The sequence below is a fragment of the Dendrobates tinctorius genome, unplaced genomic scaffold (genome assembly GCF_039654945.1).
Source record: "Dendrobates tinctorius isolate UK_male_01 unplaced genomic scaffold, ASM3965494v1 ptg000059l, whole genome shotgun sequence".
NCBI classification, from domain to species: Eukaryota; Metazoa; Chordata; class Amphibia; order Anura; family Dendrobatidae; genus Dendrobates; species Dendrobates tinctorius.
Window position 1 is genome coordinate 27,067,407 of NW_027361727.1, and position 27,002 is coordinate 27,094,408.

The window sequence follows — 27,002 nt, forward strand, 5'->3', positions numbered from 1 at the left end:
GAATAGTGATGGAATAAAAGTTTAACATTTTATTCAAAGTGCTGGATCAACTCTCTTCTTTTTATAGCAGAACAATACATACCAGAGATGATCGGATGACGTAAAATTCGAAGTCTCGAGAAATTTCCCAGGAAATTCGATTCACAGTAAATTTGTTATCTGTGAATTTAGGTTGGGTTCATACGTAGTGGAGCTCTTGCGGAAATTACCGCAAGAATTCCGGAATTCCATTCCGCGGGAAAATCGCATTTTAGATTCCTGCGATTTTCCCGCGGAAAAACTAGCATTTTGCAAGCGTAATTAGCTTGCAGAATTGCTAGCGTTTTCCAAGCGATCGGTAGCATCGCTTGGAGAGCTGATTGACAGGTTGGCCAGACTCGTCAAACATAGTGTTTGACGAGTGTGACCAACATTTTACTATTGAGGCCGCCTATGCGACATCAATAGTAAAAGATAGAATGTAAAAAATAATAATAGTAAAAAAAAATATTGTTATTCTCACCTTCCGGTGTCCCGCGCAGCCTTCCCACCTCTCTCCATGCTCCTGGTCCCAGTAATCCTTTGCGACAATTATCGCGATGACGTCTGTTCTCGCGGGATCGCGACGACTCGCGGTCATTCGAGATGACGTCGCGCGAATGACCGCGAGACTTCTCGATCCCGCGAGAACGAACGTCATTGCTCACAAAGGCTTACTGTGACCGGGAGCGTGGAGAGAGGCGGGAAGGCTGCGCGGGACGTCGGAAGGTGAGAATAACTATTTTTTATTTTAAATTCTATTTTTTACAGGGATATGGTACCCAAAGCCCGGAGGACAGTCTCCTCTCCTCCGGATCGTGGGTACCATCCGCAAATGTTCTGCTTACTTTTCGCATGGTGTGCACAGCCACATGCGGAAAGTAAGCAGAACAATGCATTCCTATGGGTGCGGGATCGCCGCGATTCCGCGAAATTTACGAGCATGCTGCGCTTTTTACCGCGAAGCGAATCCACCGCGGAAAAAACCGCAGCATTAGCACAGCATTGCGGAATCCCATAGGAATGCATGGGATGCTTATTTTTTGCATTTTCGTGGCAAAATTGCACAGTTAAAACCGCCGCAGAAAGGCGAAAAAAACACCACGTGTGAACTCAGCCTAAATGTCTGGGGCCTGGAAAGAATAATAAGCGTGATATGTAAAAAAATAGAAAAAATTGTTGTACTCACCTCACCACTCACCTCTCCAGACACTCCGCTCCTCACCATTACCCATCCGGTCCTCGTTGCATCTTCTGATCCCTGACACATGTGCTATAATCTCCGACCCTCTGCTAGGTACTTCCGGCTCTGATAAGACACAGGAGGGTTCTGTGCAAGTTCTTGAAAGGCCATGACATCATGCCGTCACAACGTGCGCAATGTGCATGTGCGCATGTGCAGAACAGTCAAGGGCCTCGTCAGAGCTATAAGTCCCGGGGATTTTAGCACAAGGAGCACGGATCGGTAGATGTGCTGAAGAACAGACGGGTGATGGTGAGGAGCGGAGTCCTGGTGAGATCAGCAGTAAGGCAAGCAGAAGTATTTTTTAAAAAATTTTTTAACCTTTTGATGGCCCTTTACAGTTCAGAAAAATGTCGGTCAGCATCCCCCATTTTACTGAATCCACGTTAAAGCGAATTGCGAAAAAAAATTGCATTTTGGCTATTGCTGATTTTTCTGGAATTCAAGATCTTATTGGCTCCTCTTTAGTGGTAAGCAGAGTAAAATATGATTTATAAATTGCAACAAATTCTACTCGGAATCAGAATTCTAGCATAAAACTCTGAAATGTCGAAAAAAAATGTTCACATTTTGTGAATGCACAAAAATGTTGCAACTTCTGGAATTTATATGTCGGTCTCTATCGAGATCAGCATCTTTGTGAAAAGCGGAAAGAGTGTCGTAAATTTACGCTACAAAAGCGCAGATGAGTCAACAGTGTGATGCAGCAGCAAAAAAGGCAAATGCAAATCTAGGATGTAATAATAGAAGCATACAGTCTAGATCACGTGAAGTCATTATTGCCCTCTACTCCTCTTTGGTCAGACCTCATCTGGAATACTGGGTCCAGTTTTGGGCACCACAATTTAAAAAAGACATCAACAAACTGGAGCAAGTTCAGAAAAGAGCAACCAGAATGGTGACTGGTCTGCAAACCCTGTCTTATGAGGAAAGGTTGCAGGATTTGGGAATGTTTAGCTTGCAAAAGAGAAGACTGAGAGGAGACTTAATAGCTGTCTACAAATATCTAAAGGGCTGTCACATTGTTGAAGGATCATCTTTATTCTCATGTGCACAAGGAAAGACTAGAAGCAATGGGATGAAACTGAATGGGAGGAGACACAGATTAGATATTAGAAAAAAACTTTTTGACAGTTAGAGTTATCAATGAGTGGAACAGGCTGCCACGAGAAGTGGTGAGTTCTCCTTGAATGTAAGTCTTCAAACAGAGGCAGGACAGACATCTGACTGGGATGATTTAGCGAATCCTGCTTTGAGCAGGGGGTTGGACCGGATGGCCCAGGAGGTCCCTTCCAACTCTACGATTCTATGAGATACACCAAGTACTAAAAATGGTGTGTCCAATCAATTAAAGTATTGATATGTTTAGGAGCCAGTTACAGCAAGGAAACGTCGACAGTTGTGCCCATTTTTGGGCACAAACATAATTATGAATGTTCCCCGCTGTGTGGCCATCAATGTAAAAGCTGCAGAGAAAAATGCAAAGGTAAAAAATGGTGTAATCGAGTGACAGCCCACTGCTAATCGAGGGCTGTGCTACAAGATGTGCTGTCAATCTTTAGTCTTCAGGTACTGCTTCAGAAACACATAGCTGATTAAACGCATGCTGTACATCGCTTTCTTTACCTTTCCTCTTGGTTCAATTGGGCCATCAGGAAGGTCCCAGAAGGCTGCGGTTATAAAAGGATCGCATGGCCACACGGCGGTGTGCTAGTATAGGCCATGTGGAGTGAGTGTTGTATGCACGTATGAATGTCTCTGGTGACTGACTCATTATGAAACCCCTGCCCTTGACGAACAGCAACTACAGCGGTACATCCAGCAGCTGGAGGGCAGGATGTCAGCTCTCGAGCGTACAACCTCAACCATGGATGTTACCACAGTAGCTGTTCAGGCTGCTAGCGTGGCTGCAGCCAGTTTGTCCACTGCCACCCCTGTTCCGACCTTATCCCGCCTCCCGTTGCCAGATAAGTTTTCTGGTGATGGCAAGTCATGTAGAGGGTTTGTGACCCAGTGTGCTATACACCTTGAGCTACTGGCTGCACGTTTCCCCTCAGAGCTGGCCAAGGTGGGATTCATAGTATCCCTCCTGACAGACAGGGCATTGGAGTGGGCAACGCCGCTGTGGGAGCGTGACGATCATGTGGTGCAGAGTGCTCCGCGGTTCCTGAGCACTCTGAAACAGGTTTTTGGGGGCCTCAAGTCACCCATGATATGGCGCTCCAACTGCTGGCACTGACACAGGGCTCATCCATGGTCAGCCATTTTGGGGTCCACTTCCGCACTTTATCATCTGAGCTGGAGTGGCCGGACAAAGTCCTTATCCCTGTATTTTGGAGGGGACTGGCTGTCCATGTGAAAGACGCTTTGGCCACTAGGGAGATTCCCGCCACACTGGAGGAGCTAAAAGCGTTGTCAACTCGCATCGACCTTCTCTTTAATGAGCGGAGTTGGAGTGAGCCCAGTGTAGGCAGAGGTTCGGCTGGCTCCCACCTTCGCCAAATCTCTGGAATCTCCAGTCCAGGTGTCTAAGCCACATGAGGCCATGGAGGTGTCACGAGCGGGATCTAAGTCCCGGACTGCTCATGCACTCAAGGTCTGTCATGTTTGCTGGCAGTCAGGACATCTTTCCTCCAGATATCCTCAGCGGTCAGGGGAACGTCCCTATTTAGGCTGGTTTCACAAAAGCGTTTTTTAGGGTAGCGCATCATGCGCTTACATGCGCATGCGTCCTGAGCCCCTATCTTTAACATGGGGGCGCATGGTCTAGCGTTTGCACACATTCGTATGCGTTTTCATGCGCTTTTTTTGTAGTGTGCGCCCAAGCGCCCCGGACGCAACCTGTTGCATTTTTGGTCCGTCCGACCTGTCTCAAAAAAATGCATGCGCACGGAATGCGCATGGAATGCACAAAAAAACACATTACAGTCTATGGGAACGCAGGCGTGCACATGAACATGCGCACGCCTGTGTTTAAAATCTCATGCGTTTTAAGAGTCATTATGGCTACAAACTTGTTAAAACGCATGCGCAAAAAATAAGCAAACGCATGCAAAACGCTTGATGTGTTTTTTGTATGCTTTTGGACTGCACACGCAGCGCAACGCAAAAAAACGCTAGTGTGAAAGTAGCCTTAGTGACCGCAGGAGCTGGTTCACTGGACATAGCGGCACTTTCCTCCAAACTGTCCTTCAACGGGACAATTACCATTGGCCCATCCACCCAAAAGGTAGAGCTTTGCGTGGATTCCTGGGCGTAGGGCAACTTTATGTCTTCTGCCTTCGTCTGACGGCACATAATTCCTCTGGTGATACTCGTCAAACCAGTGAACGTACAGGTGATAAATGGGTCGACACTGCCTTCACAGATAACGCATCAGACCATCTCATTTACTCTATCCATGTCTCCATCCCATCAGGAGATCATCTCCCTGCTATTCATTCCCAAGGGAATTGATGAGGTCCTCTTAGGGATACCATGGCTACGCTACCACTCCTCCTCCCATATAGAGTGGTCCTCTGGGAGAATTCTGGGATGGAGTAAATTCTGTGAGGGTAGATGTCAGAGGGAGTGCGTTCAGGTTGCTACTACAGAGGTACCCGCAGATCTTTCCTCTCTCCCCAAACACTATTGGCCCTATACGGACGTGTTCTCCAAGAAGGCTGCGGAGACCCTTCCGCCTCACCGCCCTTATGACTGCCCTATTGACCTCTTGCCTGGTGCTGAGCCTCCCCGGGGTCGAGTTTATCCTCTGTCTCTCCTGGAGACAGAGGCAATGACTCCGTACATCCAGGAGAATCTGGCCAGAGGATTCATTAGGAATTCAGTGTCACCTACAGAAGAAGAACGGAGAACTACGTACATGCATAGACTACAGGGGTCTTAACGCCATCACCATTAAGAACAAGTACCCTCTGCCCCTGATATCTGAGCTATTTGATAGGTTGCGGGGAGCGAGGGTTTTCACTAAACTTGATCTGCGGGGTGCTTACAACCTGATTCGCATCCGTGTGGGGGACGAATGGAAGACGGCATTTAACACCAGGGACGGGCACTATGAATAAATGGTGATGCCCTTCAGGCTCTGTAATGCCCCTGCCGTCTTCCAAGACTTTGTGAACGACATCTTCCGGAATATGCTCACTACCTCGGTCGTAGTCTATATGGATGATCTTCTCATGTACTCTCCAGATATAGACTCCCAGAGGTTTGCAAAGTCTACGACCTCCTACGGGCAAACTCCCTCTATGCCAAGTTGGAGAAATGTGTGTTTGAGCAGGAGTCCTTGCCTATCCTGAGCTATATCATCTCCGCGCAGGGATTGGCCAGGGATCCTGCCAAGCTACAGGCGGTGATGGATTGGCAGGAGCCCGATTCTCTTAAAGCAGTGCAGCGCTTTATGGGGTTCATTCACTATTATTGCCAATTCATTCTCCACTTCTCAACTTTGGTAGCTCCCTTGGTTGCCCTCACCAAGAAGGGAGCAAATCCCAAATTGTGGTCGGAGGAGGTCTCCAAGGCCAGTTAGTGCCTAGGCTGATAGTGCAGGTAGGAGGCAGAATCAGGGACTAGCATCAGCGCCAAGTAGTGGCTTTGCCTGTACGCCACTGTGCACTTGGTCTGCATTCTACGGTAGCCAGCGTCTACTGGTGGTGTTAGCAGGTGCGATGCCGTGCACTTAGTGGGTCTAGAGGGACTCTAACCCTGTGTCTTTGGGGCAGAGTTCTGTGACTGTACACTAGCGCTCACTTTGCTGAGCTCTGTGAGCTTTAACAGGCGACGGCATTTATATTCTGAGGTAGTGCGGTTCTGTGAAGCAACAGAGTCCGCCTCTGTACACACTGGGTGACGTTAACTCGCATGTGTTCTTCTATTATACCGCCATATAGCGTCCGCCATAACAGGGCAGCAGGTAACATCTCTGCACAGTGGACCCCGGGCTGCGAACGAACCTTATTACTACCTTCTCGTTATTTTGTGCGTTCCGCCAGCCCTAACAGTGTCTCTGCTGATAGGGACTAGTGAGCAAAATGATTCACAAGGGTCACGCTGGCAGTCCAGAGCTTTGCAATTCTCCTTCCACTGATCAGAATCTTTGGTGCCTCCTCTAATTATTAAGCCTAATAGGACATCATGCATGGGTCACGTCACAACAATGATACACGCCAGATATACTAATCAGAAGAGGAACTGGAAGTGCCGGCAGGAAGCAGAAGGTTTGCAGGGGTCAGGTCCAGCAGCCATGGAATACTAACGTCGCCACTGGACCAAGGTCTTACAAATCATCTTCCTCAGCTCAACTACAGATGGATTATACTAACTTGAAATGAACAGAAAGATAGACATAAAGGAAACACCACCAATTTATATATGAAAGAGCAACACTTCATGTATGAAACAGCCCCTGTTTTACAGACTGACCTGGTTGGAGTAGTGATATTGCAACCACTAGGGGCAGCACTGGGCAGGTAGTGTAGTCTGGAATAGCCAAGGAGTTGATACACAGTAATGGCAATGTAGTTTGAAGGAATAAGCAGGAATCGTAGTCAAGGAAGCCAGGGGTCATTTACCAGGAGCAGCAGTGTCGCTTGAAGGGATAAGCAGGAATCAAGGAAGCCAGAGGTCGTTTATCAGGAGCAGCAGTGTTGTTTGAAGGAATAGCAGGTGGAAGGAAGCTTGACTAAATGCAGGTAGCTCAATAATCATGCAAGGAACTGAGAGCAAGGCCAGGTTTAAAGAGAGTATGCAATCAGAATGAACCAATCAGGAACTCAGGGTGGTAGCCAACTGGAAACTCAGGGAGGAGACATCAGCAACAACATAGGTTCAAGTATTTGGATAAGCAAGGAACTGTCTAGCAAGCTGAATAGCTCCGAAGCAAGAGCTGTTGACTGGTGCACAGGAGCTGCTAGGTTGGAATCCTGACACCACCACTTCATGTATGAAACATAACCACTTTATGCATGAAACACCACCATTTCTTGTCTTGATTTGGCCAAGAAATTACTCCATTTAGTTAATTAAAGTCATGTTTATTTCTCAGTAATTTCCTCCACAGTCTACTGTAGCTCTGAATGTAAATGACACTACTGTCTTGATTTTTACCATCTCCAACTAAGCTTCACGAGGCAAAAGGTTTCTAGAACTTTTCTACTTGGGATCATATCTAAATCCCTAGGCAGTACAGTAAATCTACAGCTGGCCAACTTCTTTCTAAAAAGTAATGACCTCTTAGAATCATGGTACTGAAGCATAAACTATACGTTCATGTTTCATGAAAGAAAAATACTAATTAGAGTCATTATCGGCATTAAAATTCAGGACACACACCATTAGTTGTCTAATAGGTTATAGTGGGCCAGTAACAAATACATATATTAAGACCTATAGTCATTTCATACTTTAATTTGTGTAGCCTGATCTATCGGAGGAGAGAGATAATCTCGCTGGAGACAGGAAAACAGAAATAATTAGCTGTCTGCTAAATGAGTTCCTGCAATGAGATTAGTTATTGCGTTTTGAAGATGTTCATCTTGGTACAAGCGGTACATGGTTTTCTGCATATTATCTGATTAGCCGACTTTTAGGTCACAGGGTTGGCAATTTCACAGCTCACAGTCATCAGGAAGAGCGGCTTTTCGGGATAATCAGTCCAATCATCCTTGTGTTGAACAGGAGCAGACATTACAGTAATGGTTTAGAAATTATTTCAGGTCAAGTTTTAAAGGGGAAGTAATTTGCTTTAAAAATACGTGTTCCTGTAGTAAATTGGATAAATGCAGAAATGGAATCAGCAAGTTTTCCCATCCTGGTTGGAAATTTCTCTTTTGCACTTTTTTGACCCCTCTTGCGTACGACCTTTGGAAAGACAATGGCCCTGGGTATAATTTGGCATGGCCTATAGAAATCTGGTTTGCAATTGTCGGCAATTCGATTTTACACATGTCTGGGCCATTATTGTCCTGTAGGTAAATGCAATCCCAGGAATTGTGTAGGAGGAGAATATACCGAGAAAAATTGCAAGGTGATGAGCCTGTCTAAAAATATATGGCACAGTAAAAGTGGTGAATGTTGGGATTATAAACCCAATTGTCTGGGACAACGCATTTAAAAGAAATCATGTAGCACAAGAAAAGTCTTGAATATGGGAAAGAGTGGTTCAAATTATGAAGAATGTTGGCCTTCGTATATTGACAGAAGCACCAATATGGTAGAAAAGGATGACAGATGAGATGTAGGGCATGGCAGCTCTGCAGAGAGTTTTGTGGGTAATTGGATGTAAATGAAGTTTACATTGTATTGTAAAGTGGATGGGCCACCAGTTCAATTACTGGCACAGATGAGAGACATCAGTGTAGCAGCTGGACAGAAAGGTGGGCTTAACTGCTGGATTCAGGATAAACTGGATACGGGAGAGTTTAGTGAGAAGGCGACCGATCAGCAGTGAGTAGAGGTGAGCGAAACTCTTGAAATTTGATTCGGGAAGATTTGTTTAATTAAAAGGGGAAATTCAATTTGCATCGAATAAATTTAACAGCATTTTAATCTGCCTAGAAGGGAATAAAAGAATCTTATCCTGACCTCTCCTCAGCGCCTATCCATTACTACCCCCATAGTCAAATTGTAAATAAACACACAGCAGGAATAAAGTCCTTTATTTAAAATAAAAATACACAACCATTTTACTTTTTTTAAATAAATTTAAAAAAAGCAAAGTTATATTCACATTGCGTCCATTCATTTGAAGCCCTCGTCTCCTGTAAAAAACAGAAAATAATAAACAACAACAATACTCAGATAAGTCCCATTCAATTGAAGGCATCATCTCCTCTAAAATAGAAAAATAAAAAACAATCATTTCCCTCACCTGTATGACATACTGTCCCACGCCACAATCCATGTCTGTGATAAGAGGTTTTCAACCTGAACGATGCCAAGATGCGACTGTCCAGGATGAAAACCATGGGAGAATGTACTCCGTGCCAAATGCGGCCTCAGTGACTAGCGATGACATCTTCGAGCTTACCGCAGGTCACTGAGGCTGTGTTCCCAGCTCACTTCGCAGGGCTAATGAACTGCAGTGACCTCAGTGAGAAAGTCTTGCAGTGCTGAGCTCAGTGAGTTCTCTACAGTTTACCATGAGAAATTTCTTACGGTCAACTGCGGTGAACTCACTGAGCTCAGTGCTGCACCGTCAATCTTTTTCTCACTAGTGCTAGTTGTGCTTTCACTGAGGTCACCGCAGTTCATCGGCCTGACTCACAGTGAAGTAAGCTGGGAACGCAGCCTCAGTGACCAGCGGTAACCTTAATGAAGAAAACCGCTAGTCACTGATGCTGCGCTCTCAGCAGCTTATTTTCCTGTGGGTTTGAGCCTTGACGGTCACATCTTGGCACTGTCCAGGTTGAATGCCACTTATTGCAGACATGGATTACGGGGTGGGACAGTATGTCAGACAGGTAAGAGATATGGTTGTTTTTATTTTTGCTTTATTTACAGGAGACCAGGACTTCAATGGATTGAGTGTTAGGTATTATTGTTGTTTATTATTTTTTGCTTTTTTACAAGTGACGAGGGCTTCAAATGAATGGGCATAACTTGTGTATAACTTTGTTTTTTATTTTTAAGTTAAAAAGTGAAATGGTGTGTATTTTATTTCAAATAAATTACTTTATTCTGGCTGTGTGTTTATTTACAGTCTAGTCTTTGGAGTTAGTAATGGAGAGGCATCTTATAGATCCTATCCATTACTAACTTGTAGGCTTGATGTCAGGAGCCATAAAACAGCTGACATCAACCCCACAAATATTAACCCCACTTGCCACCACCACAGGGCAATTGTGAAGAGCCAAGCAAAGCACCAGGATTGGCGCATCTATTAGATGCGCCTTTTCTGGGGGCATCTGTGGGCTGTTATTTTTAAGCTGAGTGGGGCCGATATCCATGGCCCCTTACCAGCCTGAGAATACCAACCCTCAACTGTCTGTTTTAGCTTGGATAGTTGTCTAAAATGATGGGGACCTCATGCTGTTTTTTTTAATAATTTATTTAAATAATTAAAAGAAAACTGCAGGGGACCCCTCTATTCTTGATAACCAGCCATGATAAAACTGGCAGCTGAGGGTTGCAGCCCGCAGCTGTCAGTTTTGCCATGTTGATTGTCAAAAGTATAGAGGAACACGTGGCATTTTTTTTTTATTTATAGCTCAGGCACCATCTAATAAATACTCCCATCAGCCATCTCCTGCTCTTGATGCTATCTGCTACAGCAGGTGTAGGCTGATGAGAGTAGTACTCCCATTCGCAGACACCTGTGACCAGAATAAAACTTTTTTTTACCTCCAGTCACAGCTGCTGGCTCACACTGTCATTTGGCAGCACTTGAGCCACAGCACTGGCTGTATTGATCTTACCACCGATCAGAGCCAGTGTGTACCGCGCCGTCATGCAGATGACAGCATGGCAATCAATGGATGTTCAGTCCCACAATTCATCTCAATGGGAATAGGGGTCGGATTCCGGTTCGGGTACTGCTATGGTACCCGAACCAAACTTTTTTTTAACTGTTCGGCTAAACCCGCCAGACCCGAACATCCAGGAGTTCACACATCACAACTCCTGGGAGGAATAAAGCTAATTTTCTCCCAGAAATCACCCTTTTAATATGGCAGCCAGACACATTTCTAATGCTACTTAACTGCAGACTAACCCTATAACTGCAGCTTAATAGTGTTAGGCGACGTGAGGCAATTTGAGGCAAATTTCATTCTTCTCGTATAGGTTTGCTCATCTGCATTCACAGCGCCTGCAAATACTTTATTTATAAACTTTTAGATGCTTTTTTTGTGAACATCCAATAATCCAGAATATTTCAGAATTCAACATCTACTGGGTCGCACATTGATTTGTGATCATAGGAATTTTACTGTGTATTTGATATGTACAGAGAAATGTCTACATTGATACACAGCTGCAATTTTTGATAAAGGTTTAGTTGAATTTAATAACAATAAAATCATTTAATTTGACTTTGTAACTAATGTAATAAATGAGAATCCATCGTCATAGCTGATGTTTCTCTGGTTAGAGCTGAGTAAGCCATCATTTTTCAGAAAACGAAGATGAATGTTCCATTCGGATTAGTTTCTGCTCTGAAGATTGATCTGTACAGGCAGAAACGTGTAACTGTTACCATCAGTAAGCAATTACAAAGCAATTATGCGCTAAAGGAGTACAATATCTGTACACTTTCTACTGTACTTCCAGGGTAAATGAAAGGCTTAGCAGTTATCAAATGTGCCAAAAGCAGATAATTTAGTCATCCCCTCTGCATTATTTATCATGAATCGCTCATACATCACAAATTATTCCAAACACCCATCACATTGGGAATTCCATTTGAATATGTCTCCAGTCATTTATCAAAACTGTGCTCGGCATTGAGATTCAGAAACAAAATTAGCTGCATTCAGATTTATTTCCATCTAGAAAATATGTCTTCCATTTAGACTGAGACCTAATGTATGTGGGTAATGACATGGAGTCCAATGATTATTATAATCAAAGGGGATTTCAATCAGCTGATCGGCAGGGGCTGCAAAGAGTTAAACTCCCACCAATTTAATATGCCAATTCATAAGCCGAAATTTAGCATTTAGATCCTCACATTAGCTGGGGATCCTCTTTGCACCTCTGCTAATCAGCTCATCAGAAGGACATGTACAGGGTCAGCTCCATCCTTGCAGTTTGTGCACCCAGTATACATGTATGCCGGGTGTGTCCATGGGGTTAATTCTATTAAAATGAATTTGTTAGGCTCACCTGATGAGGTGGATCCTCCAAGTCCAATGTCTAAGTGGGCACATAGGCCACGGATATCAGTACAAAATACAGGTGAGTCATGTGGGAGATGAGTAGCAGTGGTACTGGAAGCCGCAGACAGACAGGAGATGTACTGGAGGCTGCAGACAGGAGGCAGAGGTAATGGAAACCATAGGTAGACACGAGTCTAGAAGCAGATGTACTGGAAGCAGCAGACAGGTAGTAGAGGTTCTGAAGACCACAGGAAGGTAGCAGAAGTCCTAGAAGGTACAGGGTAGCAAATGTCTGGAAGCTATAGGCAGACAGGAGTCCGGTAGCATAGGTACTGGAATTCAAAGACAGACAGGACACTGGTAGCTGAGGTAATGGAGGTCGTAGGCAGACAGGACACTGGTAGCTGAGGTATTGGAGGACGCAAGCAGACACTACTCAGGAACACTAAAATTTTAATGCCAAGATGCAGGTGTGAGTCTTGGTGATCCTTATTGGGGCTCAAGCAGATGATCACATGGGATCTCACTCGGCCATTTGCAAAACCCGAGGTGGAGTACCACAGAATTTAGTGGACTGAGGTGAAGGAAGCAAAGCATGGATCCAGGACAGGTGCGTAACAGAATTAGTCTGTGCTTCAGTACTTGGCCCAACCACTGCTAAAAGTATGGTGCTATGACCAGTAAACAACGAAGAGGACAAAACGCTGGAGCAAAACCCCAATGATCTGATATTAATTGCCAACTCTAAGACTAGGCTAGTAATTTTGAAGAGCTAGAGTAGTACTTGAGCCAATGGTAAAAATCTCTATTAACTAGGGCGAAATTGGAAATACTCCAGAAATCTTTGGGTGATTCACCCCAACTTTATCTGTTATTATAAAGCATGGCTCCTAGAAGGAATGTTTGGTGAGATCTTTTTCAATAAAGACCAACAACAAATATATTTCAGGAGTGCCATCATCATTTTTTGATTTTGACAAAAATCTTTGATCCCAACCAGGAAAATAAATTTAAGTACAAAGCATTCCTAAAGTCTCAACCTCAACATGCTTGGCATCATAGAATATCTCCGATAACCAACGTCCAATAAATGGTTTATACCAAAATCTAAAAGAAAAGTTTTTGTTCATTCATGATCACAGAAGTGACTCCCTCAATCCTCACCTTTGTAGGTATAGAGGGACAATTATCAGGATATTGTAGACCAATATTGGGAGAAATGTATTATATATGGATCTTGTGCAAGTGAATAGAAACAAAAATAAAAGTGCTATTCTGCCAACGCTTTTTGGTTCCATTTTACAGTACAAATTGTAATGGGGTCTACCCAAGCTGGGGTACCTCTTTCAGTACCACCCCGTGTTTTCGGAGGTCCACTCTGCGTTGGCTGGAGTCTGAATGAATGACGCTGGCTGGAATTCCTTGGTTACATGGGCGCATATAAAAGATCACTGCTTCTCCATGTATTTCCAGTCAGACAACACTTTACTCACAGGACACAGAATATATCACACAGATACAGAGGGCAGGCCAATAGAAAAGCTGCAGGCCAGATAAACATTACAAAAGCCGCAGGTGGCCGGAGCCTGCCGATGTTTACTGTGGGAATTACAAAGGTGGGGGAGGGCGGACAAAAGGGGAATGCTGATGCATTAGGGACATGCATCTCACATAGAACCTATTATAAATCCATATAACTGCACAACATATTCTGGGTGCTAAGTGGTTCTGTAACACGTAACACAAATGATCAGGCAATACAATCCTTTAGGGCAGAATAATTGCAGTGATACCAAACTTGTGAAAAAAAAAATTCTGTCTATTTGTAGTTAATACAAATTTAGAACTTTAAAAAAAAATCAGTTTGTGTTGCCATTTTCTGAGGCCCATAACTTTTTTATTTTTTCATTATTTTACCATCGATTAACCTGTAAAGTTCTTGTTATTGCTTGGCATTTGCATGACATTTTTCCTCGTACTATTTTGGAGTAAATTTTACTTTGGATCACTTTTTATTGCATTTTTGGGGGCGATATGCAAAACAGAAAAATGACAATGCCGGAAATTCGATTTTTTTTCTTCTGTTTTGGCATCAATCTTGTGGTATAAATATTTAGATATTTTATTAGTTCAGACATGTTCACATGTGGAAATACCAAATATTACATTTTTTACATTTGGCAATTTACTATTGGTGAAGGCGGGTTTATCAAACTTTTATGTATTTTATCAGATTGTTTTTTCTATTGAAGACTTCAATATTGTTTGATTGCCCATACAATACAGTACAATACTTTGACACTTTTCATGCAGGCTTATAGAAAAATTACATCTTTATTATTTCCTAATCATTATTGCATTGCTAGTAGCTCGTCTACTACATCTTCTAATTAGTCTATGGAGCCTTCAGTATTCTGTCGAGACCAGCCAGCCCTCATTCGGGTCGTACCTACTCTAAATGCAGGCAGCAAACTAATTTATGGTTTTACTACTACTAGCTAGAGTTGAGCGAAACGGGTCGAAAAAATTCAAAAGTCGCCGACTTTTGGCAAAGTCGGGTTTCATGAAACGAAACCCGACCCTAGGATGAGGTCGGCCACGAGGTCGGCGACTTACGCGCCAAAGTCGAGTTTCAAAAGTTTGTTTTGCGCTCTTTTTCAGCCAATCAGGATCCACGGACACTGTGGGCAACGTGATGACCTAGGCACGGGTCACAACCATCTTTCAGAAGGGCATGCAAGTGATTGGCTTGCTTTGGTGGGCGTCACAGGGGGTATAAAAGGGCGTGCACGCCGACCGCCATCTTACTTCTGCCGATCTTAGTATAGGGAGAGGTTGCTGCTGATTCTGTAGGGAGAGCGTTAGGCAGGGAAGAAGACAAAAGAACTGCTTCTGCTGCTAGCGATTTGGCCTGCACAACACACAAGTCACTGTGTGTGCAGTGCAAGGGGAGGCTATATTGTGGTGTATCAGTGGTATTGGTTGTTGGGCTGCCTTCTAAGGCTTCCTGACACGCTGGCATTGCTGTTTACCCACTGCTCCGCAAACTGCTTTTTTAAAAGCAATCCAATCTCCCTTATCCTCTAGTCACTTTGGACACAGCTGTGCCATCGAGCGTGTCACATAGCGCTCAGATATCAGTGGGCCTCACACAATCCACAAGTGTCCAGTGTCCAAAAGTGTACGCAGAGATTCAAAATCTCCATTATCCTCTCGTCACTTTGGTCACAGGCAGCTGTGCCATCGAGCGTGTTACAAAGCGCTCAGATATCAGTGGGCCTCACACAATCCACAAGTGTCCAGTGTCCAAAAGTGTACGCAGAGATTCAAAATCTCCATTATCCTCTTGTCACTTTGGTCACAGGCAGCTGTGCCATCGAGCGTGTCACATAGCGCTCAGATATCAGTGGGCCGCACACAATCCACAAGTGTCCAGTGTCCAAAAGTGTACGCAGAGATTCAAAATCTCCATTATCCTCTCGTCACTTTGGTCACTGGCAGCTGTGCCATCGAGCGTGTCACATAGCGCTCAGATATCAGTGGGCCGCACACAATCCACAAGTGTCCAGTGTCCAAAAGTGTACGCAGTGATTCAAAATCTCCATTATCCTCTCGTCACTTTGGTCACAGGCAGCTGTGCCATCGAGCGTGTCACATAGCGCTCAGATATCAGTGGGCCACACACAATCCACAAGTGTCCAGTGTCCACAAGTGTACGCAGAGATTCAAAATCTCCATTATCCTCTCGTCACTTTGGTCACAGGCAGCTGTGCCATCGAGCGTGTCACATAGCGCTCAGATATCAGTGGGCCGCACACAATCCACAAGTGTCCAGTGTCCAAAAGTGTACGCAGAGATTCAAAATCTCCATTATCCTCTCGTCACTTTGGTCACAGGCAGCTGTGCCATCGAGCGTGTCACATAGCGCTCAGATATCAGTGGGCCTCACACAATCCACAAGTGTCCACTGTCCACAAGTGTACGCAGAGATTCAAAATCTCCATTATCCTCTTGTCACTTTGGTCACAGGCAGCTGTGCCATCGAGCGTGTCACATAGCGCTCAGATATCAGTGGGCCTCACACAATCCACAAGTGTCCAGTGTCCAAAAGTGTACGCAGAGATTCAAAATCTCCATTATCCTCTCGTCACTTTGGTCACAGGCAGCTGTGCCATCGAGCGTGTCACATAGCGCTCAGATATCAGTGGGCCTCACACAATCCACAAGTGTCCAGTGTCCAAAAGTGTACGCAGAGATTCAAAATCTCCATTATCCTCTCGTCACTTTGGTCACAGGCAGCTGTGCCATCGAGCGTGTCACATAGCGCTCAGATATCAGTGGGCCTCACACAATCCACAAGTGTCCAGTGTCCAAAAGTGTACGCAGAGATTCAAAATCTCCATTATCCTCTCGTCACTTTGGTCACAGGCAGCTGTGCCATCGAGCGTGTCACATAGCGCTCAGATATCAGTGGGCCTCACACAATCCACAAGTGTCCAGTGTCCAAAAGTGTACGCAGAGATTCAAAATCTCCATTATCCTCTCGTCACTTTGGTCACAGGCAGCTGTGCCATCGCGCGTGTCACATAGCGCTCAGATATCAGTGGGCCGCACACAATCCACAAGTGTCCAGTGTCCAAAAGTGTACGCAGAGATTCAAAATCTCCCTTATCCTCTCGTCACTTTGGTCACAGGCAGCTGTGCCATCGAGCGTGTCACATAGCGCTCAGATATCAGTGGGCCTCACACAATCCACAAGTGTCCAGTGTCCAAAAGTGTACGCAGAGATTCAAAATCTCCATTATCCTCTCGTCACTTTGGTCACAGGCAGCTGTGCCATCGAGCGTGTCACATAGCGCTCAGATATCAGTGGGCCGCACACAATCTACAAGTGTCCAGTGTCCAAAAGTGTACGCAGAGAATCAAAATCTCCATTATCCTCTCGTCACTTTGGTCACAGGCAGCTGTGCCATCGAGCCTGTCACATAGCGCTCAGATATCAGTGGGCCGCACACAATCTACAAGTGTCCAGTGTCCAAAAGTGTACGCAGAGATTCAAAATCTCCATTATCCTCTCGTCACTTTGGTCACAGGCAGCTGTGCCATCGAGCGTGTCACATAGCGCTCAGATATCAGTGGGCCTCACACAATCCACAAGTGTCCAGTGTCCAAAAGTGTACGCAGAGATTCAAAATCTCCATTATCCTCTCGTCACTTTGGTCACAGGCAGCTGTGCCATCGAGCGTGTCACATAGCGCTCAGATATCAGTGGGCCTCACACAATCCACAAGTGTCCAGTGTCCAAAAGTGTACGCAGAGATTCAAAATCTCCATTATCCTCTCGTCACTTTGGTCACAGGCAGCTGTGCCATCGAGCGTGTCACATAGCGCTCAGATATCAGTGGGCCTCACACAATCTACAAGTGTCCACTGTCCAAAAGTGTACGCAGAGATTCAAAATCTCCATTATCCTCTCGTCACTTTGGTCACAGGCAGCTGTGCCATCGAGCGTGTCACATAGCGCTCAGATATCAGTGGGCCTCACACAATCTACAAGTGTCCAGTGTCCAAAAGTGTACGCAGAGATTCAAAATCTCCATTATCCTCTCGTCACTTTGGTCACATGCAGCTGTGCCATCGAGCGTGTCACATAGCGCTCAGATATCAGTGGGCCGCACACAATCTACAAGTGTCCAGTGTCCAAAAGTGTACGCAGAGATTCAAAATCTCCATTATCCTCTCGTCACTTTGGTCACAGGCAGCTGTGCCATCGAGCGTGTCACATAGCGCTCAGATATCAGTGGGCCTCACACAATCCACAAGTGTCCAGTGTCCAAAAGTGTACGCAGAGATTCAAAATCTCCATTATCCTCTCGTCACTTTGGTCACAGGCAGCTGTGCCATCGAGCGTGTCACATAGCGCTCAGATATCAGTGGGCCGCACACAATCCACAAGTGTCCACTGTCCACAAGTGTACGCAGAGATTCAAAATCTCCATTATCCTCTCGTCACTTTGGTCACAGGCAGCTGTGCCATCGAGCCTGTCACATAGCGCTCAGATATCAGTGGGCCTCACACAATCCACAAGTGTCCAGTGTCCAAAAGTGTACGCAGAGATTCAAAATCTCCATTATCCTCTCGTCACTTTGGTCACAGGCAGCTGTGCCATCGAGCGTGTCACATAGCGCTCAGATATCAGTGGGCCGCACACAATCCACAAGTGTCCACTGTCCACAAGTGTACGCAGAGATTCAAAATCTCCATTATCCTCTCGTCACTTTGGTCACAGGCAGCTGTGCCATCGAGCGTGTCACATAGCGCTCAGATATCAGTGGGCCGCACACAATCCACAAGGGTCCAGTGTCCAAAAGTGTACGCAGTGATTCAAAATCTCCATTATCCTCTCGTCACTTTGGTCACAGGCAGCTGTGCCATCGAGCGTGTCACATAGCACTCAGATATCAGTGGGCCTCACACAATCCACAAGTGTCCAGTGTCCAAAAGTGTACGCAGAGATTCAAAATCTCCATTATCCTCTCGTCACTTTGGTCACAGGCAGCTGTGCCATCGAGCGTGTCACATAGCGCTCAGATATCAGTGGGCCTCACACAATCCACAAGTGTCCAGTGTCCAAAAGTGTACGCAGAGATTCAAAATCTCCATTATCCTCTCGTCACTTTGGTCACAGGCAGCTGTGCCATCGAGCGTGTCACATAGCGCTCAGATATCAGTGGGCTGCACACAATCCACAAGTGTCCACTGTCCACAAGTGTACGCAGAGATTCAAAATCTCCATTATCCTCTCGTCACTTTGGTCACAGGCAGCTGTGCCATCGAGCGTGTCACATAGCGCTCAGATATCAGTGGGCCGCACACAATCCACAAGGGTCCAGTGTCCAAAAGTGTACGCAGTGATTCAAAATCTCCATTATCCTCTCGTCACTTTGGTCACAGGCAGCTGTGCCATCGAGCGTGTCACATAGCACTCAGATATCAGTGGGCCTCACACAATCCACAAGTGTCCAGTGTCCAAAAGTGTACGCAGAGATTCAAAATCTCCATTATCCTCTCGTCACTTTGGTCACAGGCAGCTGTGCCATCGAGCGTGTCACATAGCGCTCAGATATCAGTGGGCCTCACACAATCCACAAGTGTCCAGTGTCCAAAAGTGTACGCAGAGATTCAAAATCTCCATTATCCTCTCGTCACTTTGGTCACAGGCAGCTGTGCCATCGAGCGTGTCACATAGCGCTCAGATATCAGTGGGCCTCACACAATCCACAAGTGTCCAGTGTCCAAAAGTGTACGCAGAGATTCAAAATCTCCATTATCCTCTCGTCACTTTGGTCACAGGCAGCTGTGCCATCGAGCGTGTCACATAGCGCTCAGATATCAGTGGGCCTCACACAATCCACAAGTGTCCAGTGTCCAAAAGTGTACGCAGAGATTCAAAATCTCCATTATCCTCTCGTCACTTTGGTCACAGGCAGCTGTGCCATCGAGCGTGTCACATAGCGCTCAGATATCAGTGGGCCGCACACAATCTACAAGTGTCCAGTGTCGAAAAGTGTACGCAGAGATTCAAAATCTCCATTATCCTCTCGTCACTTTGGTCACAGGCAGCTGTGCCATCGAGCGTGTCACATAGCGCTCAGATATCAGTGGGCCTCACACAATCCACAAGTGTCCAGTGTCCAAAAGTGTACGCAGAGATTCAAAATCTCCATTATCCTCTGGTCACTTTGGTCACAGGCAGCTGTGCCATCGAGCGTGTCACATAGCGCTCAGATATCAGTGGGCCGCACACAATCTACAAGTGTCCAGTGTCCAAAAGTGTACGCAGAGAATCAAAATCTCCATTATCCTCTCGTCACTTTGGTCACAGGCAGCTGTGCCATCGAGCCTGTCACATAGCGCTCAGATATCAGTGGGCCGCACACAATCTACAAGTGTCCAGTGTCCAAAAGTGTACGCAGAGAATCAAAATCTCCATTATCCTCTCGTCACTTTGGTCACAGGCAGCTGTGCCATCGAGCGTGTCACATAGCGCTCAGATATCAGTGGGCCTCACACAATCCACAAGTGTCCAGTGTCCAAAAGTGTACGCAGAGATTCAAAATCTCCATTATCCTCTCGTCACTTTGGTCACAGGCAGCTGTGCCATCGAGCGTGTCACATAGCGCTCAGATATCAGTGGGCCGCACACAATCCACAAGTGTCCACTGTCCAAAAGTGTGTGCAGAGATTCAAAATCTCCCTTATCCTCTCGTCACTTTGGTCACAGGCAGCTGTGCCATCGAGCGTGTCACATAGCGCTCAGATATCAGTGGGCCTCACACAATCTACAAGTGTCCAGTGTCCAAAAGTGTACGCAGAGATTCAAAATCTCCATTATCCTCTCGTCACTTTGGTCACAGGCAGCTGTGCCATCGAGCGTGTCACATAGCGCTCAGATATTAGTGGGCCTCACACAATCTACAAGTGTCCAGTGTCCAAAAGTGTACGCAGAGATTCAAAATCTCCATTATCCTCTCGTCACTTTGGTCACAGGCAGCTGTGCCATCGAGCGTGTCACATAGCGCTCAGATATCAGTGGGCCTCACACAATCCACAAGTGTCCAGTGTCCAAAAGTGTACGCAGAGATTCAAAATCTCCATTATCCTCTCGTCACTTTGGTCACAGGCAGCTGTGCCATCGAGCGTGTCACATAGCGCTCAGATATCAGTGGGCCTCACACAATCCACAAGTGTCCAGTGTCCAAAAGTGTACGCAGAGATTCAAAATCTCCATTATCCTCTCGTCACTTTGGTCACAGGCAGCTGTGCCATCGAGCGTGTCACATAGCGCTCAGATATCAGTGGGCCTCACACAATCTACAAGTGTCCAGTGTCGAAAAGTGTACGCAGAGATTCAAAATCTCCATTATCCTCTCGTCACTTTGGTCACAGGCAGCTGTGCCATCGAGCGTGTCACATAGCGCTCAGATATCAGTGGGCCTCACACAATCCACAAGTGTCCAGTGTCCAAAAGTGTACACAGAGATTCAAAATCTCCATTATCCTCTCGTCACTTTGGTCACAGGCAGCTGTGTCATCGAGCGTGTCACATAGCGCTCAGATATCAGTGGGCCTCACACAATCCAAAAGTGTCCACTGTCCACAAGTGTGTGCAGAAATTCTAAATCTCCCCTGTCCTATAGACACCTTTTACCTTGTTTTACATTACTATATAGTTTGTTGGATTTTGTCTACATTTCTACCAAAAATGAGGAAGGCTGGTGGAAGAGGCCGTGGAATTGGGCGGGGGTTGGCAGCTGGTAATGATGGTGTTGGTGGTGGATCTGATGGTAGTGGCAAGAGCAAAATAGGACTGAATGCAGGAGGTGCTGACCCTGCATCATCGTCTGGCTACATAAGGCCTCGAACGCTTAGTTTTCTAGGAGTTGGCAAACCGCTTTTAAAGGCAGAGCATCAGGAAAAAGTTTTGTCTTACATTGCTGACTCAGCCTCCAGCTCTATCGCCTCCTCTTCTTCAGTTGTAAAAAGTAAAAGCACTGAGTCGTCATTGGAGGCTCATGTTCATGAACCACACCTTTCCTTGTGTCCTTCACCCCAACCAAGATTGAAGGATGACGCAGGCCATACTACTGATTACTCCATGGAGCTGTTTTCACATACCATGCCTGGATTATCAAGTCAAATGGTGAATTACCCAGGCCAAGATGAATCTGACATGGAGTGCACTGATGCACAGCCGCTGATGCATGATTCTGCTGGTACATTCACTCAGAGCACTACATTGTCCTCGCAGTGTACAGAGCCAGATTTTGACCCTGATGAGACTCAGGTGCCCCTTCCCGCACACTATACCACCATACACGGTGACACAGAGAAAGGTGCACATGACATAGAAGAGGAGGTGATGGATGACCCAGTTGTTGACCCAGATTGGCATCCATTGGGGGAAGAGGGTGCTGCTTCCAATAGCTCAGATGAGGAGCATCCACAGCAGACATCGACATCGCAACAGCTGTTATCTGGCAGGCCCGGAGCACTCCAAAGACAGGTTCCAAACATCAAAAGAGTTGCTGGACAGCTTGTCCAGAGGGTCAAAAGATCACAGCGTGCTAGGCCGCAAAATGTCTGACAAAGTAGGAAGAGTGCTGTGTGGCACTTTTTTGAACAAAATCCTCATGATCAGGCCAAGGTTATCTGTAAGAAGTGCGCAAAGACCTTTAGCCGAGGGAAAAATCTGAAAAATTTGAATACCAGTTGCATGCTTAGACATTTAACCAGCATGCACTTGCAAGCGTGGACACAACACCAAACCTCAAGTGCCACATGTGCAACTGATCACAACGAAGGTAGTCAGCAACGCTACATTGTTTCCCCCACTGTAAGCCCACCGGTTAGCACAGCAGCAAATGTTGAGGTGTCGTTGCAAGGCCACAGCAGTCAGGGAATCCCACTGTTATATCAACGAAAGACTGATTCTAGGCCATCAGAAAGAACACCAACTCCATCACCATCATCAACCCTCTCTCAGTCCGCCCTGTCCACCGCTACTTCCACCATATGCAGCTCTCAAGTCCAGCTCACCCTCCCAGACACTATGAGTAGGTCAAGAAAGTACTCAGTCTCTCATCCGCGTACACTGGGTTTGAACGCCCACATTGCCAAACTAATCTCGTTTGAGATGATGCCCTTTCGGTTGGTGGAAAGCACAGCTTTCCGCGAACTCATGGCCTATGCAGTACCACGCTATGACCTACCCAGTCGCCACTTCTTCTCTCGCAAAGCCATCCCAGCCCTCCACCATCATGTGAAAGACCGCATTGTCCATGCACTCAAGCAGTCAGTGAGCGGAAAGGTGCACCTCACAACTGATGCATGGTCCAGTCGGCATGGCCAGGGCCGTTACGTGTCCATCACTGCGCACTGGGTTAATGTGGTGGATGCAGGGTCCACAGGGGACAGCGGTGGTGGGACAGTGCTGCCTAGCCCACGGTATAGGAAACAGTTGGCTGTAGGCGTTCGACCCTCCTCCTCCTCCTCCTCCAGAAGCGAAAGCTCGTCCACAGAACGCAGTCGTACGAGCACTCCATCTGCAGCTGCCACTGTTGCACACGATGTGTCCCCCTATCGAGCAGCTAGTGGAAAGCGTCAGCAGGCTGTGTTGCAGATGATGTGTTTGGGCGACAGACACACCGCCGAGGTGCTGGCCGAGTACTTTCAGCGACAAACTGAGTCATGGCTGGGCAGTGTACATCTTGAGGCAGGCAAGGTAGTTAGTGATAACGGCCGTAATTTTGTGGCAGCCATAGCCCTTCCAAAACTCAGCCACATACCTTGCTTGGCTCACACCTTGAACCTGGTGGTGCAGTGCTTCCTCAAAAATTATCCGGAGTTAACAGCCCTGCTCCAGAAGGTGCGAAGACTGTGCGCGCACATCCGCCGGTCGCCTGTACACTCCGTTCGTATGCAGAAGCTGCAGCGATTGCTCCACCTTCCCAACCACCGCCTCATTATCGACATTGCAACAAGGTGGAACTCCACCCTGCACATGGTGGAGCGGCTGTGCGAGCAGAGGCAGGCCATAATGCATTTGTGGGAGGATACACGGCCAGGCACTTTGAGAGCAGACATGGAGTTGACAGGCGTGCAGTGGTCGAAGCTGAAAGACCTTTGTAAAGTCCTTCAGTGTTTTGAGGAATGCACACAGCTGGTAAGCGCAGACGACGCCATCCTAAGCATGAGCATACCACTTATGCGTCTGCTCATGCAAACTTTGACGCACCTTAAGGAGCAGGCGTCTGCAGCCAATGTTGATGAGGAGGAAGAGGAGGAGGGAATCCTTGATGACATTCAGCCATTGTCTGCTCAGGGACCTCTCCTGGACGAAGTGGAGGAAGAAGAGGAGGAGGAGGAGGAGGAGGATGATGGGGATGATTACTTAGGGGAGGAGGATGCATCTCGTGGGGCAAGTGAAAATGTTGGCGTGGCAAGGTCTGGTACAGGGTTTGTGCGTGACTGGAGGGATGTGGATTTGCCAGAAAGTGCTCCTCCACCCAGCACTCGCAGTGCATCATTGACACCGGGAACATTGGCCCACATGTCAGATTATGCCTTGCGGATCCTAAAAAGGGACCCCCGCATTGCCAAAATGATGAACGATGACGACTACTGGTTGGCCAGCATCCTGGATCCACGCTATAAAGGCAAATTACAAAACATCATGCCACAGGAGAACCTTGACCTAATATTGGCTAATAAACAAGCAACTCTGGTAAATCGGTTGCTTGAGGCATTCCCAGCACACAGCAGCGGTGATGGTTCTCACACGAGCCGTACGGGCCGGGGGCAGCTTGGCAGAGGTGTTCGTGGTGCACACAGCAGAAGTGGCGTTGGAGACAGGGGTTTCATGACAATGTTGTGGACTGATTTTTCAAATACCGCTCACACAACTGGTAATACTGCATCGATGGAAAGTGACAGGAGACAGCAGTTGTCAACTATGGTTACAAACTACTTTTCCTCCCATATCGATGTTCTCCCACACAGGTCATTCCCCTTTGACTATTGGGCCGCTAAACTGGACACCTGGCCTGAATTGGCCCAATATGCCTTACAGGAGCTCGCTTGCCCAGCTGCAAGTGTGCTATCGGAAAGAGTCTTCAGTGCAGCTGGATCAATCCTTACAGAAAAAAGGACCCGTCTGTCAACCCAAAATGTGGATGATCTAACCTTCATTAAAATGAACCACGCATGGGTTTCCAAGGATTTTGTCCCACCTTCCCCTGATGACACATAGGGTGACAGAAAAATGGCTTGCTTTGGTCCACCTCTTCCTGGTACTTCACCTATTTCGCCTTTTGCATCAGCTGAATGTCCAACATCAACATATGCCACTTTCTAAAACTCCCTAACTGTGCTGCCTCCCCCCCCATGGCCGGGATCACCACCTACCGCACGACACCGTGCGAGTGCCGTTGCCCTGGACAGGTGGGTAGGCCGACTCTTGGGCGCGGGCACTGGCAATCAAGTGTCTCTGACGGCGGTGGTGCACACCCGCCGTCAGACACACCGCTGTACTATGAGGGGCCCAGTGCCAGTACCGACGCCCACGAGTGGGCCCCCCTTGCTTGGGCAGGGCCCCAGCATTTGCAATCTTTACCTCTCCCTGCTCCTCCTCTGTGTAATCTGGGCCGTCAAATCCATACTGTGCCTGACACCGTCTGAGCCTGCCTCCTGAGACATATATTTTGAATGTGTACGCTATCCATACATGTTATCCGGGGATACGGTACCCTTTCTAACCTTTGTGCAATGACGTGCAATCCATACTGGGCCTAACACCGTCTGAGCCTGCCTCATGCTGTATAGACATATATTTTGAATGTGTACGCTATCCATACATATTATCCGTGGATACGGTACCCTTTCTAACCTTTGTGCAATGACGTGCAATCCATACTGGGCCTAACACCGTCTGAGCCTGCCTCATGCTGTATAGACATATATTTTGAATGTGTACGCTATCCATACATGTTATCCAGGGATACGGTACCCTTTCTAACCTTTGTGCAATCACGTGCAATCCATACTGGGCGTGAGAACGGCTGGCGAGCTGTTAAGCAAGCTACAGCACCTGTCCAGACAAGTACAGGGATTCCCTAGCGAGGAGACTTATTTGATTGTTTTCAATGTAGGGACAGCAATTTTTGGGGAGCACTATACTCTGGAGAATGATAGATGGGGCCCACCATACACTGGAACATTCCAAAGGTGGACATCAGACACTGGAGCAGCATTTACAGGGCCCATTATACACTAGAGCATTAGAAATGGGGCCCATTATGTTTGGAGCATTATTTGGGCCCATAAGACAGTGGAGCTTCATCCATGGGGACCAACATATACTGTAGCATTATGTGGAGCTCATCATATACTGTTTCAAACATTATATGGGACCAATGATTCTGTATGGAGAAATAGATGGGCCTCGTCATGAGATGTAAAAAGTGAGGTATTTTTCATTGTACTATACCGCTATTTCTCTGCCGTATCGGAGCATGATGAGTTGTGGTATGTGTTAAAGGGGCGCTCTTTCGCCCAGGGCACATGAAAACCTGGAGCCAGCCCCCCCCCCCCCCACAGTTTGTAGCCAAATAACCCCCATTTTTCAGTGCGTAACTTGTAATATGAAGTTAATTAAGGTTGACAAGCTTAAGAAAGAAGAATTGATGCTTTTGGCATTCAAATGGGCACTGTAGGTGTGTTTCCTGTCCTCCTCTCACTGCCGACTTTTATTCCCCATTGACTTACATTGGGTTTCGTGTTTCGGGACGACCCCGACTTCTCCCTATAATCGGACGATCTTGCTCGACCCGACTTTTGGAAAAGTCGGGTTTCACGAAACGAAACGCGACCCTAAAAAACCAAAAGTCGCTCAACTCTACTACTAGCATCAAGTGATCTCATGGGTCCACCCATATCCCTACGTAAACTATAACGGTGACTGAAGAAGGTCCATTATCAGGACCGAAACGTTTCTGTTACTACTTTGTGGATACCATTAAAAACCTTACTTGATCACGTTAAGTTGAGTGCCGAGTTTCTTGCTATATGCAACCTGTATTTTGGCTGCAGAATAGGAGATGAAGGACAAGAGTTGGGCTCAATACAAAAATGGTGGGGGGAACAAGAGGCGCAATAGTGCCCTATCACTAGTGACACTAGAAGTATGAGCGGTATAATACAGTTCCACTCACCTATTCCAGTTGTGTAACTCACAACTGGCTTGAGAGCATATCACAGAATCAGCTGCTGCAGGACCTCCACCAACCACTCGCACGTGGAAAAACCTTCAGAAAGTTGTGGGAAGCAGGGTGTGTTACAGTCCGCGCTGCCGAGATTCACAAATCAC